This window comes from Canis lupus, chromosome 15 (genome assembly GCF_003254725.2).
Source record: "Canis lupus dingo isolate Sandy chromosome 15, ASM325472v2, whole genome shotgun sequence".
Lineage (NCBI taxonomy): Eukaryota > Metazoa > Chordata > Mammalia > Carnivora > Canidae > Canis > Canis lupus.
In genome coordinates this window covers 60,417,455-60,429,668 of record NC_064257.1, presented here as the reverse complement: position 1 = coordinate 60,429,668, position 12,214 = coordinate 60,417,455, and the positions used below count along the sequence as shown (strand labels likewise).

Below are 12,214 nucleotides of genomic sequence, written 5' to 3'. Positions count from 1 at the left end.
TCTTTGTGTTATAAATATATTTTTTATATGTCTCATCTGGCTCCAAATATCTTTCAATGTCTTCTTCTTCCTGTGTGTCCTCATTATAACCACTATCTGCCACCACACCTTTTGGAAAATAGCCTTAGCTGAGTGGCTACCAGTATTTATTCAGGCACATAAATGCCAAAATGAATCTTCCTCCAAAAGAGCTAATATTTCCCACATAATGGTGCTTTTATCTGGTTCTCCTTAAGAAATGGACATGATTTATCTCCTAACTTTCCGCCGAATCTTCACTTACCTGGAACTGTATTACTTTATATATAAAATTATTTATGTGCTCTATTATGTGTGGACGTATAAGTGGTTGTGCCTATTGGTGCAATAAAGGTAATCTTGGTGAACGTTTCATATATTTACATTTATATTATGCTAACACTTTATCTAAATAGGTATGTCATTTGTAGTCCTATATGTATATTCACGTAGATATTTGTAAATATATTAGTAACCAGTACAAATATTTTAAGAATAGAGAACATGGGAAGCCCGGGTGGCTCAGAGGTTTAGTGCCGCCTTCAGCCCAGGGCCTGATCCTGGAGACCGGGGATCGAGTCCCACGTCAGGCTCCCTGCATGGAGCCTGCTTCTCTCTCCTCTCTGCCTCTGTCTCTCATGAATAAATAAAATCTTTAAAAAAAAAAAGAATAGAGAACATTTTTTTTCTCTATTTCTTTTAATTGTGGCACCATATAAAATGTATTCTAACCTTATAAGTTTATATCAACTGTATCTTCCCTCTATGTACTTGCAAACAGATGCAGTCTCTCTCTCTCTCTCCCTCTTTTAAAAGATTCTAGTGTCATTACTTTAGGGCTTAACTGTAAAAAAAGATTCTAGCTCTGGGTTTAAAAGAATCTAGATTTCTAGAGTGGACCTCTAAGCATTCTGATTTGCTAGGATTAAGAGAAGATTGAAGCATCTGTACTTTTAACAGAGAATTTTAGAGATTCTGATGGCAGATATTTCTTGGACCACATTTTTGAGTATTCTGTTCCAGATGATGATCAACTAGGTCAGTATCAAATGCAATTTATGGATCAAATTAATTTACCTCTGTTGATGGCTTTAGTAATAAATATTAGCAGATCCTTCACTAAATTGTTGAGTGGTCTTACTCCAAGAAGAATACCAGAATTAAAAAAAACCCTACCGTGTTCTATATTCTCTTTGTAATTAACCTCATTGCTGTGGGTTGTGTTTCCAAATGGAACAATATAGTCATAATCCACTCGTAGCTCCTCTCCAGTATTTCTAATTTAAATGTAGCTGAGGAGACTCTGCATGGAAGGGAGATGACATGAGCTGCACCAATAACCAAGAGGCTCCATTCCTTTTCTTTGGATAAGAAGGTCTCAAAAACAATGATCAAAGCAGGTTCTGCATGGAACTCCTTCAGAAGGCACATAAAAAAATCGAGATGTAATAGCAAAAGTACTCATTATCCTGCCTAACCCTGACAAGGTGCTATCCAGGTACAGAATACTTACTTCATACCTTGGTTGTGTGGGGAAAATAACTGATCAATTAAGCTTGGAAAATTAGTTTTTCTCAAGACTGATACTTTGGCAGACCTCATAATAATAAGTAATACTTGTGCCTTATTAAGCACAAGTATTAGTGCCTTGAGTATTGTTTTTTTTTAATTGGTAATACATGCAATATGCTAACATAAATTCAGAACTAAAAAAATAGAGATAGAAGTAATTTTCTGTTTTATCCCTGTACACAGACCTCTAGTTCCCTCCTTAGAGGTAACCGCTATTAGGCATTATATGTGTATTTCCAGAGTCTGTTGAGTATGTGATGTGTGTGTCTGAAGGGGGGTCAGGGGTGGAAGGATATAAATAATTGCAGGTCAGGAAATTCCCTTGATTTGAAAATAGCAGGAGACATGCATTGAAGAGTGACTTAGTGGTCTGAGTTAATGTCACTGAGCAGCATATTTACCACCAGAAAGCCACTTAGATACCAGAGGATATATAAAATATTCTTCAAGTAAGCATGTAGTCTGTGAGGGGGAAAAAATGGAGTTTTTAAAGCAGATACTGCTTTCAGCAGACAACAGAAATTTAAATGAGATGCATTTTAACATAATGAAAATTATCAGAGTTTTAAGATTCCCTTCTGAGACTGTGAAAACACTGGTACTGAATACTTGTTCTGGCAAAGTAAAATCAGTGAGTACCCTATTGTACTAATGTGTTTGGAAAGCAATCTGGAAGTAAAAGGAGAAATTGTTTCCCTTGACCCATTCATGAAATTTCTTTGTAATATCTAAAAAGGTTTTAGAAAGATAAATAATAATGGCCCAAAAGGGGTAACGTTCCTACTGATTATTGAATAAGAATGAATTTGAAAAATAAAACTTTATTTGAATGCCTACTATTTATAAGAAACTGTGCCAGGTTTATAAAACACTGGAGGAATTTTCATTGTAGTTAGGAAACCATATATGTGAAAACATCTTTGGCTGTATCTGTTTAGAAAGTGAGGCTATTCTAAGTGGAATCTGGGAATCACATTCTTTTCAGACTAAAGCTACTCTTTGTGTTTCTTGCAAAGTACAGTAGCACTTTTATATTAATGAGAGGATCACTAGCAGGGGATAGATGGGTAGTGTTCCCTGCATGGATACGCCAGATGCTCCTTTAGTACATATCAAATTTCAAGAATTTTAGTTCTTTTTTGGACTATACTTCTCCTAGCCCTTTCCAACAGCCTACATAATTAATTTTTGGTAAAGTTATCCATAATCCGGTAGTCTTTGGACATCAGAGTATATCACAAGTATATCACCTTATTTTATTTATTTATTTTAAAGATTTTATTTATGTTTCATGAGAGACACAGAGAGAGGCAGAGACACAGGCAGAGGGAGAAGCAGGCTCCATGCAGGGACCCCGATGTGGAACTCGATCCCAGGTCCCGGGATCACGTCCTAGGCCAAAGGCAAATGCTCAACCACTGAGCCACCCAGATGCCCTATATATCACCTTCTTTTACGTAAAATTCCTTTGTTGCACATATGTGTGTGTGTTTCTGCTTATATTTTAATGTGATGAAATTTTAGTTAAAAAAAAGACTATAAAAAAAAAAGACTATAATGATTTTGAATCCAATAAAAGGATATTCATCTTCCTTGTCCAAGTTCACCACCAATTAAAAGATAGGAAATATGATGACTGGAGATAAAAAGTAAGTTTCATTCTTAATAAAAGCTACATCAGAATACATAGCTTAAATCCATGAATACAGTGGACCTGTCCTCCCACCTTGAACTAGGTAAAATTTTCCATCTAGTCATTGGCTCAGTTGGGCAGTTGCAGTCTTCCACTACAGGGCACACCCTTGATTGCAGTGAACGAGAACACTCTGGAATGCATACATCCTTCTGAGACCTACTTAGAAAGTGAACCCTGAAGGGATTGAGTTGATTTTCCCCGTTCCTTCTCTCAAGTGCACCCATCCGATTACTTATTTTTCTTCCTCCCTGGGCAGTTGATTTCAGATCTGAGACAACTACAGTACAAGTAGTGCTTGGGACATTGTATTCTACTAGAAATTAAGGAAGTTTAAGGACTAACAGGACCATGTTCAGAGGAATGATAACCAGAGGTTTGAGGGTGTTCCTACAGGATACATTCATGACATGAGTATCCCCAGATGATAATATCTACAATTGATTATAATATCTGGTATAAACAATTCATGAACCCCAATAATAATAGATATTTTTCAAAGATGTGTTAGATATAACTGTATACAGAATGGTAGAATTGGAAATTCAACATTTACAACAGATTCAGGGAAAGGTCATCAATTAATGGTAAAACCATTATGTCAGTGATTGTTGAGGAATAGGTTATTCAAATGTTGGCAAAAGAATCCAGCAAAGATTGCAGAAGGAAAATGTACATTTACATTTTGTCCAAAACTGCCAGTCATGATCTTAGCCAAGTGAGTACATTTATAGTTGATTATCACGTCTAGTAGGGCAATGTGATAATTTTTAACTTTCTGATATGATGCAGCATGAGGAAAATCATCTACAATGCATTCTTGCTTGTAATGTTACCCTGAACACCCCCAATCCCAGCAAAAGGAAGAAAGAGGAAGGAAGTTAAGGGAAGGAAGGAAGGAAGGACAGAAGATGGGAATAGATGAATATAGGAAAGGAAGAAAGAAGGAAGGAAGATAGGGAGGGAGGGAGGGAAGGATTTCTATTTCTGCCCAGAACACTTGGTCACTCTTGAATCATTTACACTACTAGCACAAAGGCAGCTACCGGCTATTGTTTATTTTGTTTAAATTTATTCTGTTGGCTATTCTGTGTAGGATTTCTTACTTTTAGGAGCTAGTACATTTCAAGTAGCAATTCAAAAATTAGTATTAATGCTAGTAATGATATTGGTATTAATAGGATTTATAAGTAAATATTCTCTTGTAATTTTTCTGGTGAGGACTAATTAGTCAACACATTCCTGAAAAAGTCATTTGCTTTTTTAAATAGAAATTTACATGGTATGTATCATATGTATTCAATACACAAACTTCATGTAGGAATTACATTTTTATGAAAAGCTGGTTAATTCACTGAAGGCCACTCAAGAGCTATGCTAATTAAAATGGTGCTGTTTTATGGAGCAAATGATGTATCCATAGCTACTCAGACTAACAGTTACAGGAAACTAGTTTGTAAACAAGGCCATCGTCAGAATTTTAAAGGCTTCTTTGATAATTAATTTTTAGGATTTCCAGGTTCAAAACCTAGAAGGACAGCCACAAATAGTTTCCTGTTTACCTATATTCATTCAAAAGAGGAAAGTATAAATTTATATTAGTAAAATATAATATTAATTTGTTTTTCTCCATCAGTTCTTGGAAACTATCTTTTTCCTTGATGAACATTACGATGCCATTATAAAAACTGCTCTCTCAAGATTTAAAGCAAATTAGGTTTATGATTATGTGATTGTGTTTCCAAATGCCAAATGTAATTTGCTCTGACAGGAGGAATTTTCTCCCATAGACAAATGTTCAAGTTCTTCCATTGTTTAATGGCAAAATAAATAGAAAATTTCTCTTTTTGTACCTGAGTATACTTTATTTAGCTTCCCTCCATCTGCTCTGCAAATGCTCTTGTAAAACTGTATCCCATGGCAACCCCCAATGGCATTTTAGCTCTGTCTCCCAAGTGAGCTCATCTCTCCCAGGGAAACCACCTTAGGACTGCAAGGACAGCATTGCAGTAATTTGGAAGGGGCCTGGTTTTTGAGAATCACCCCCCACCCCCAATTTCCAATATGGACTATAGGTATAGCATATATATTCCTTTATGCTTACAAGAAGATACTTGATTTTCACATGATGTTTGAATCCTGTTTAAAACCCAAAGAAGAAAGGGAGTCATGTTATTTTACAGAATCACTACTCTCCTGTCTGTAGACAGAGAAATGACAGGTGATCATTTTTTTTTATCAATGTGAGGGAAGTCTTCCATCCTAGAGAGTTACATGAAATAAAAGCTTATACATTTTGAATTTTAGTGGGAAGAAAAACCCTCAAGTCCATTTATTTCATATTTATAATATATAACTACACCAATTAACTTGTTAATTTTTGCTGACAGAATTTTGGAATACTGGAAAGAATAGTGAGCCAAAATCAGCTAACCTGGGATGTCTTACCAGGGGGGGCACTTAGGTCAAAGTGTTTGGAAGTCATTTAATCTTGCTAAGCCTCCTTTTTCCAGTTTAGAGAATGGGTGCAACTTCATAAGGCATTGTGAAGATAAGAGATTCTTCTAAGAATTTTTCATTAATGACAAAGCACCATGCAAGGTTTATTGTACCACTCACTCTACCTCAAAATTTTATTATTGTGAATATTATCTATACACAGTTAAAACAGTGATACTGTAGCTTTAAACACATTTATTTAAAACAATGAAATGAAGTGAAATTCTAAATGAAATCATTGGTATTTGAAATCTTGAATGAGAAAAGAATAGTAAATTGCTTCCTGCCTTTTTTGTCTTTCTTATGAAGCCAAAACACTTCATAACATTATCTGAATTTAAAAATTGCTTTTATACCTTTGAATATACATCCCTATTTAATAACTGTTTTCAAAATATAATTAATTTGAAATACTTTAACATTCTGTTGTGATAAACCACTATGAAGGAACTAAAATTCTCAGATGTGCTTAAAAATATGTTATTTTAAAAATATCTTACTCTTTTTCCTTCCAGTTGTCATTGGTGCTTAAATTTAAAATTATAATGTTTATAAAAGTAAAGTATGACTTTTGCTTTCTAATGAATCTTATTCAAAACATTACTCTAATTTATTACAGATGCTTTTACAAAACTCTGGATTGTACATTACAAATACGCTTGATCAAAAAAAAAAAAAGACAAATATGCTTGATCAAAATTTGGTAACAATAGCAGTAACTTTCTAAAGTATATGTGATGATTTTAGAAAAATGTTAAACTATAAATTTATTTAGAACAAGAATTTCTTAAAAAAAAAACCTTTAATGTTTGATTATATTTACTAATACTGAAGAAACCATGGGAAAGAATCTACATGGAGCCAACATTTATGTATAATAAAAATGATATAATGAAAAAATCATGTACATAATAAAATCATATTATCAATAATTCAAAGAAGAGTTAAAATAAGTTAACTGGAAATGCTGTTATCAGTGTACTTTTCAGTGACTACCTCTTTGAGACTTTGCCATCACTTTGGATAATTTATTCTCAGATAATTTATTTCAGCTACAAAATTAGCAGGAGAGTCCCAAATGGATTTATTTTGGCTTAACTACAACCATACAAAATAGGAAAGTACAAATTTATATTACAAAATACATTAATTTTTATTGATATATTTTGAACTAAATGTATTTTAAAACTATATTTTTTGAACTAAATGTTTTTTAAAGGTATTGGAATTATGTTTTTTAAATGTGTTGTCAAACTATTATAAAACTGCTTAATCAAGTTGTTTTTGTTTTCATTTTTGTTTTTTGTTTTGTTTTTTAAAGATTTTATTGATTTATTCACAAGAGACCCAGAGAGAGGCAGAGATATAGGCAGAGGGAGAAGCAGGCTCCTGGGAGGGAGTCTGATGTGGGACTGGATCCTGGGACTCTGGGATCAAGCCCTGAGCTGAAAGGCTGTTGGTCAATCACTGAGCCACCCATGTCCCAAGCTTTATCAAGTTTTAAAATGAGTTAGATTTATAATTATGAATTTGTATTCTTATTTATTTTTTATGTATTTATTTTAAACTTTGTTTATTTATTTGGCTCCATGCCCAGCTTGGAGCCCAGTGTAGAATTGAATTCATGACTCTGAGATCAAGACCGGAGCTGAGATCAAAAGGCAGATGCTCCACCAACAGAACCCCTCAGGGGCCCCTGAATTTGTTTTTTTAAATAACAAATCACACTTACCGTGACAGGAGCTCCTCTTTCCTCCTCCTAATCACTACTATTCTGATGTAGAACACAAAAAAATGCACATTCTAGATGGGTTAATATTTTGCTAAAATATCACTTTAAGCTTCTCTGTGGTAACCTTTTCTTCTACTGGCCTTAGAGCCTTTTAGTTAGGAGAAGTATTTAAAATGTCAAGCCCTGCACTCTTAATCTTACCCTTATTTCAGTTTCCTTCATATTCTAAGCAATCTAGTTCAAAAGCTAATAAATGGAACCAAAGGTAGGCATTTATACAGAATGGGGGTTGAGCTGTGAGATAATAGAGCAGAGTGTTGGAGTTCAGGAAGCATAAACAGAGCCCACCTGGGGGAGTGCTGGCCTCCTATAAGGTATTGGACTCTGATCCTGGTGAACAGAGTGGCCACAAGAAGAAAGTAATCCCATGCTGGATGTTGGAGCCCAGTAGAGGGAGAGGTCTACAAAGGGAAGTGGATCACAGGACATGGTGCATGTTATTTCATGTTCGCAGAATATCTTTAGTGTACGGTGGGAATGTTGGGTCAGTGGGTAAATCCATGAACAATTTTGTAGGGTATTGCCGAGACTTTACCATTCTGAGTTCTCACCAGCAGTGCGTGTCTGTGTCTGTGTGTGTGTGTGTATTGTTTCCTTACAGTTCTGCCTAAATGTGTTCTCAAGGTTTGTTTGTTTTTTCCACAACCTGATAGGTGAGAGATGATACCTGAGAATATTTTTAAGTTGCATATTTTTAAGTTATGAGTACATGAGAATAATTTCATGTGTTTAAAGATCATTTGTGTACAGGCATACCTTGGAGATAATTGCAGGTTTGGTTCCGGACCACCACCACCAAACAAATAATGACGTGAGTCAAATGAAGTTTTTGGTTTCCTGGTACATATAAAACTTGTTTCCATTATACTATAAAGTGTCCAATAGCATTATGTCTAAAAACTGCAACACACATATCCTAATTAAAAAGTACTTTACTTAAATTAAAAAATGCTCACTATCATCCAAACTTTCAGGGAGTCATATCTCTTTGCTGGTGGAAGGTCTTGCCTTGGTGTTGATTGCTGCCGTATGATCAGGGTGGTGATTGGTGAAGATTGAGGTGACTATGGCAATTAAAAAAAATCAGACAACAATGAAGTTGGCCATATCCACTGACTCTCCCTTTCACAAATGATTTCTCTGTGGTGTGTGATGCTGTTTGATAGCATTTTACTCACAGGAGAACTTCTTTCAGAGCTGGAATCATCCTCATAAAGTCCACTACTGCTTTATCAACTAAGTTCCTATAATATTCTAAAACCTTTGTTGTCATTTCAACAGACTTCACAGCATCTTCACCAGCAGTGGATTCCATCTCAGAAATCCACTTTCTTTGCTCAGCCATAATAATCAAATCCTCATTCTTTCTGGTTTTATCATGAGATTCCAGCAACTCAGTGTCATCTTCAGGCTCGACTTCTAATTCCAGTTTTCTTACTATTTCTGCTGCATTTGTAGTTACTTCCTCCACTGAACTCCTCATAGCCCTCCATGAGGGTCAAAATCAATATATTTTGAACTTCTACTCATGTAGATATTTTGGCCTTTTCCCATGGATCATGAATGTTTTTAATGGCATCTAGAATGGTGAATCATTTCCAGAAGGTTTTCAATTTACTTTGCTCAGATCCATCTAAATACTCTGTGGCAGCTATAGCCTTACAAAATGTATTTCTTAAATAAGAAGACTTGAAGGTTAAAATTATTCCTTGATCCACGGCCTAAAGAATGGATGCAGTGTTGACAGGCATGAAAACAACATTAATCTTGTTGTCCTTCCCATCAGAGGTCTTGGGTAACCAGGTACTTTGTCAATCTACAGTAATATTTTTAAAGGAATTTTTATTTATTTATTTTTTGATCAGTAAGTTTCAACACTGAGATTAAAATATTCAGTAAACCATGTTGTAAACAGATGTGCTGTCATTTAGGCTTTGTGGTTTGTGGGTTCCATTTATAGAGCAGAGGCAGAGTAGAATTCCCATAATTCTTAAGGGCTCTAGGGTTTCCAGAATGATGAATGAGCATTGGCTGCAGCTTAAACTAACCAGCTGCATTACCACCTAGGAAGAGGGCCCATCTTTTGAGGTTTTGAAACCAAGCATTGACCTCTCCTCTCTAGCTATGAAAGTCCTAGGTGACATCTTCCAATATACAGTTGTTTGTCTACATTGAAAAGCTGTTGTGTAGTGTAGCCACCCTCATGAATTACCTGAGCGAATGTGCATAACTTGCTGCAGCTTCATCAGCACTTGCTGCTTCACTTTGCACTTTTATGTTATGGAGGTGGCTTCTTCCCTTCTTGTAGCCTCCTTACCCCTTTCAGCCTTCATGGAATTGGAGAGAGTTGAGTGGATTAGGCTTTGGTTTAAGGGAATGTTGTGGCCGACTTGTTTTCCTATCCAGGCCACGAAAACTTTCTCTATATCAGCAATAAGACTGTTTTGCTTTTTTGTCATTTTTGTCTTCAGTGGAGTAGAACTTTTTGTTTCCTTCAAGGACTTTTCCTTTGCATCTGTAACTTAGCTACTTGTTTGGTGCAAGAGATCTAGCTTTTGGCCTGTCTTGGCTTTCAACATGTTTTCCTCACTAAGCTTAATCATGTCTAGCATTTGCCTTAAATGAGAGGTGTGCAGCATTTTTTTTTTATACTCGAACACTTGCAGGCCATACTAGGGTTCTTAACTGGCCTAATTTCAGTATTATCTCTCAGGAAATAGGGAAGCCTGAGAAGAGAGAGACTAGGGAATGGTCTGTCAGTGGAGAAGTCAGAACACAATATTTATCCAATAGGTTCTCTGTTTTACATGGCTGCACATGGTCCATGGTTCCAGAGCAGTTACAAGAGCAACATTCGAGAGCACTGATCACTGTCACCAAAACAAATACAACAATAATGAAAAAGTTTAAATATTGAAAAACTTACGAAAATGTGACAATGAAGTGAATAAATGCTGTTGGCAAAATCAGACCAATAGACTAGCTCAATACAAGGTTACTACAATTCCTCAGTTTGTAAAAAACTAAGTATCTGTGAAGCACAATAAAGTGAAGCACAATAAAATGAGGTATTTCCATATCTTTTCATGTGAATTCTCTGTTCGTACTTTTTGGCCATGTATTTTTTTAATTTAAGCATAATTAATGCACACTGTTATATTAGTTTCAGGTGTACAATATAATGATTCAACAATTCCACACATTTCTCAGTGCTCATCAAGATAAGTTTACTCTTAATCTCTTTTATCTATTGTTCATCGATGCCTTCACCAACTTCCTCTTTGGCAACCACCAGTTATTGGTATTTAAGAGTCTGGTTTTTTTGTTGGTCCTTTTTTCTTTGTTTGTGGTGTTTCTTAAATTCCATGTATAAGTGAAATCATATGGTATTTGTCTTTCTCTCACTTATTTTACATAGCACTATACTCCCTAGGTCCATCCATGTTGTTGCACATGTTAATATTTCATTCCTCTTTTTATGACTAATATTCCATTATATATGTATATATATACCCCATCTTCTCTATCCATTCATCTGTTGATAGACACCTGGATAGCTTCTCTATCTTGGCCAGCACAAATAATGCTGCAAAAAACATAGGGTGCATATATCTTTTTGAATTAATGTGTTCATTTTCTTTGGGTAAATATCCAGTAGTGTGATTACTGGAATGTAGTACAATTCTATTTTTAACTTTCTGAGGAACCTCCATACGGATTTCTACAGTGGCTGCCTGAGCTTGCATTCCCACCAATAGTGCAGGAGTTCCTTTTTTTCTACATTCTCACTAACACTTGTTATTTCTTGTGCTTTTGATTGTAGCCATTCTGACAGCTGTGAAGTGACATCTCATTTTATTTTTGATTTGCACTTCCTGATGATGAGTGGTCTTGAACATCTTTTTATATGTTTATTGGCCATCTCTAAGTCTTCTTTGGAAAAATATCTGTTCATGTCCTCTGTCCATTTTTAAATTGGTGCTGAGTTGTTTAGGTTTTTATATGTTTTGGATATCCCTTATCAAATATATCATTTGCAAATATCTTCTCCCATTCAGTAGATTGCCTTTTTATCAGTGGTTTCCTTTGCCGTGTAAAAGCTCTTTAATAAAACATTTTTTCAAAAAAAGCTTTTTATTTTAGTGTAGTCTCAATTGTTTAATTTTGCTTTTGTTTCTATTGCCAGAGGAAATATACCAATTGTCAAAGTTGCTGTCTATGCTTTCTTTTAGAAATTTTATTGGTTTCCGGGTCTCATATTTAGATCTTTAATCCATTTTGAGTTTATTTTTGTGTATGGTGTAAGAAAGTGATCTAGTTTCACTTTTTCGTGAATGTAGTTGTCCAATTTTCCTAGCACCATTCTGAAGAGGCTTTTATCCATTGTGTATTCTTGCTTCCTTTGTCATAGATTAATTGACCATAAAACTGTGGGTTTATGTCTGGACTGTTCTGTTTTATTAATCTATGTATCTATTTTGTGCTTACCATACAGTTTTGATTACTATAGTTTTTTTTAAATTTTTATTTATTTATGATAGTCACAGAGAGAGAGAGAGAGAGAGAGAGGCATAGACACAGGCAGAGGGAGAAGCAGGCTCCATGCACCAGGAGCCCGATGTGGGATTCGATCCCGGGTC

At 35.2% G+C, this 12,214-nt stretch overlaps 1 protein-coding gene and 1 pseudogene across 3 annotated transcripts in view; one reads left to right on the top strand and one right to left on the bottom strand.

Annotated features, from left to right (window-relative positions):
- MARCHF1 (membrane associated ring-CH-type finger 1) overlaps window positions 1-12,214 on the top strand; it is a 794,329-nt gene that overhangs the window by 240,610 nt on the left and 541,505 nt on the right. The gene's annotated exons all lie outside the window — the stretch shown is intronic.
- On the bottom strand, window positions 8,516-10,245 carry LOC112654518 (tigger transposable element-derived protein 1-like; annotated as a pseudogene).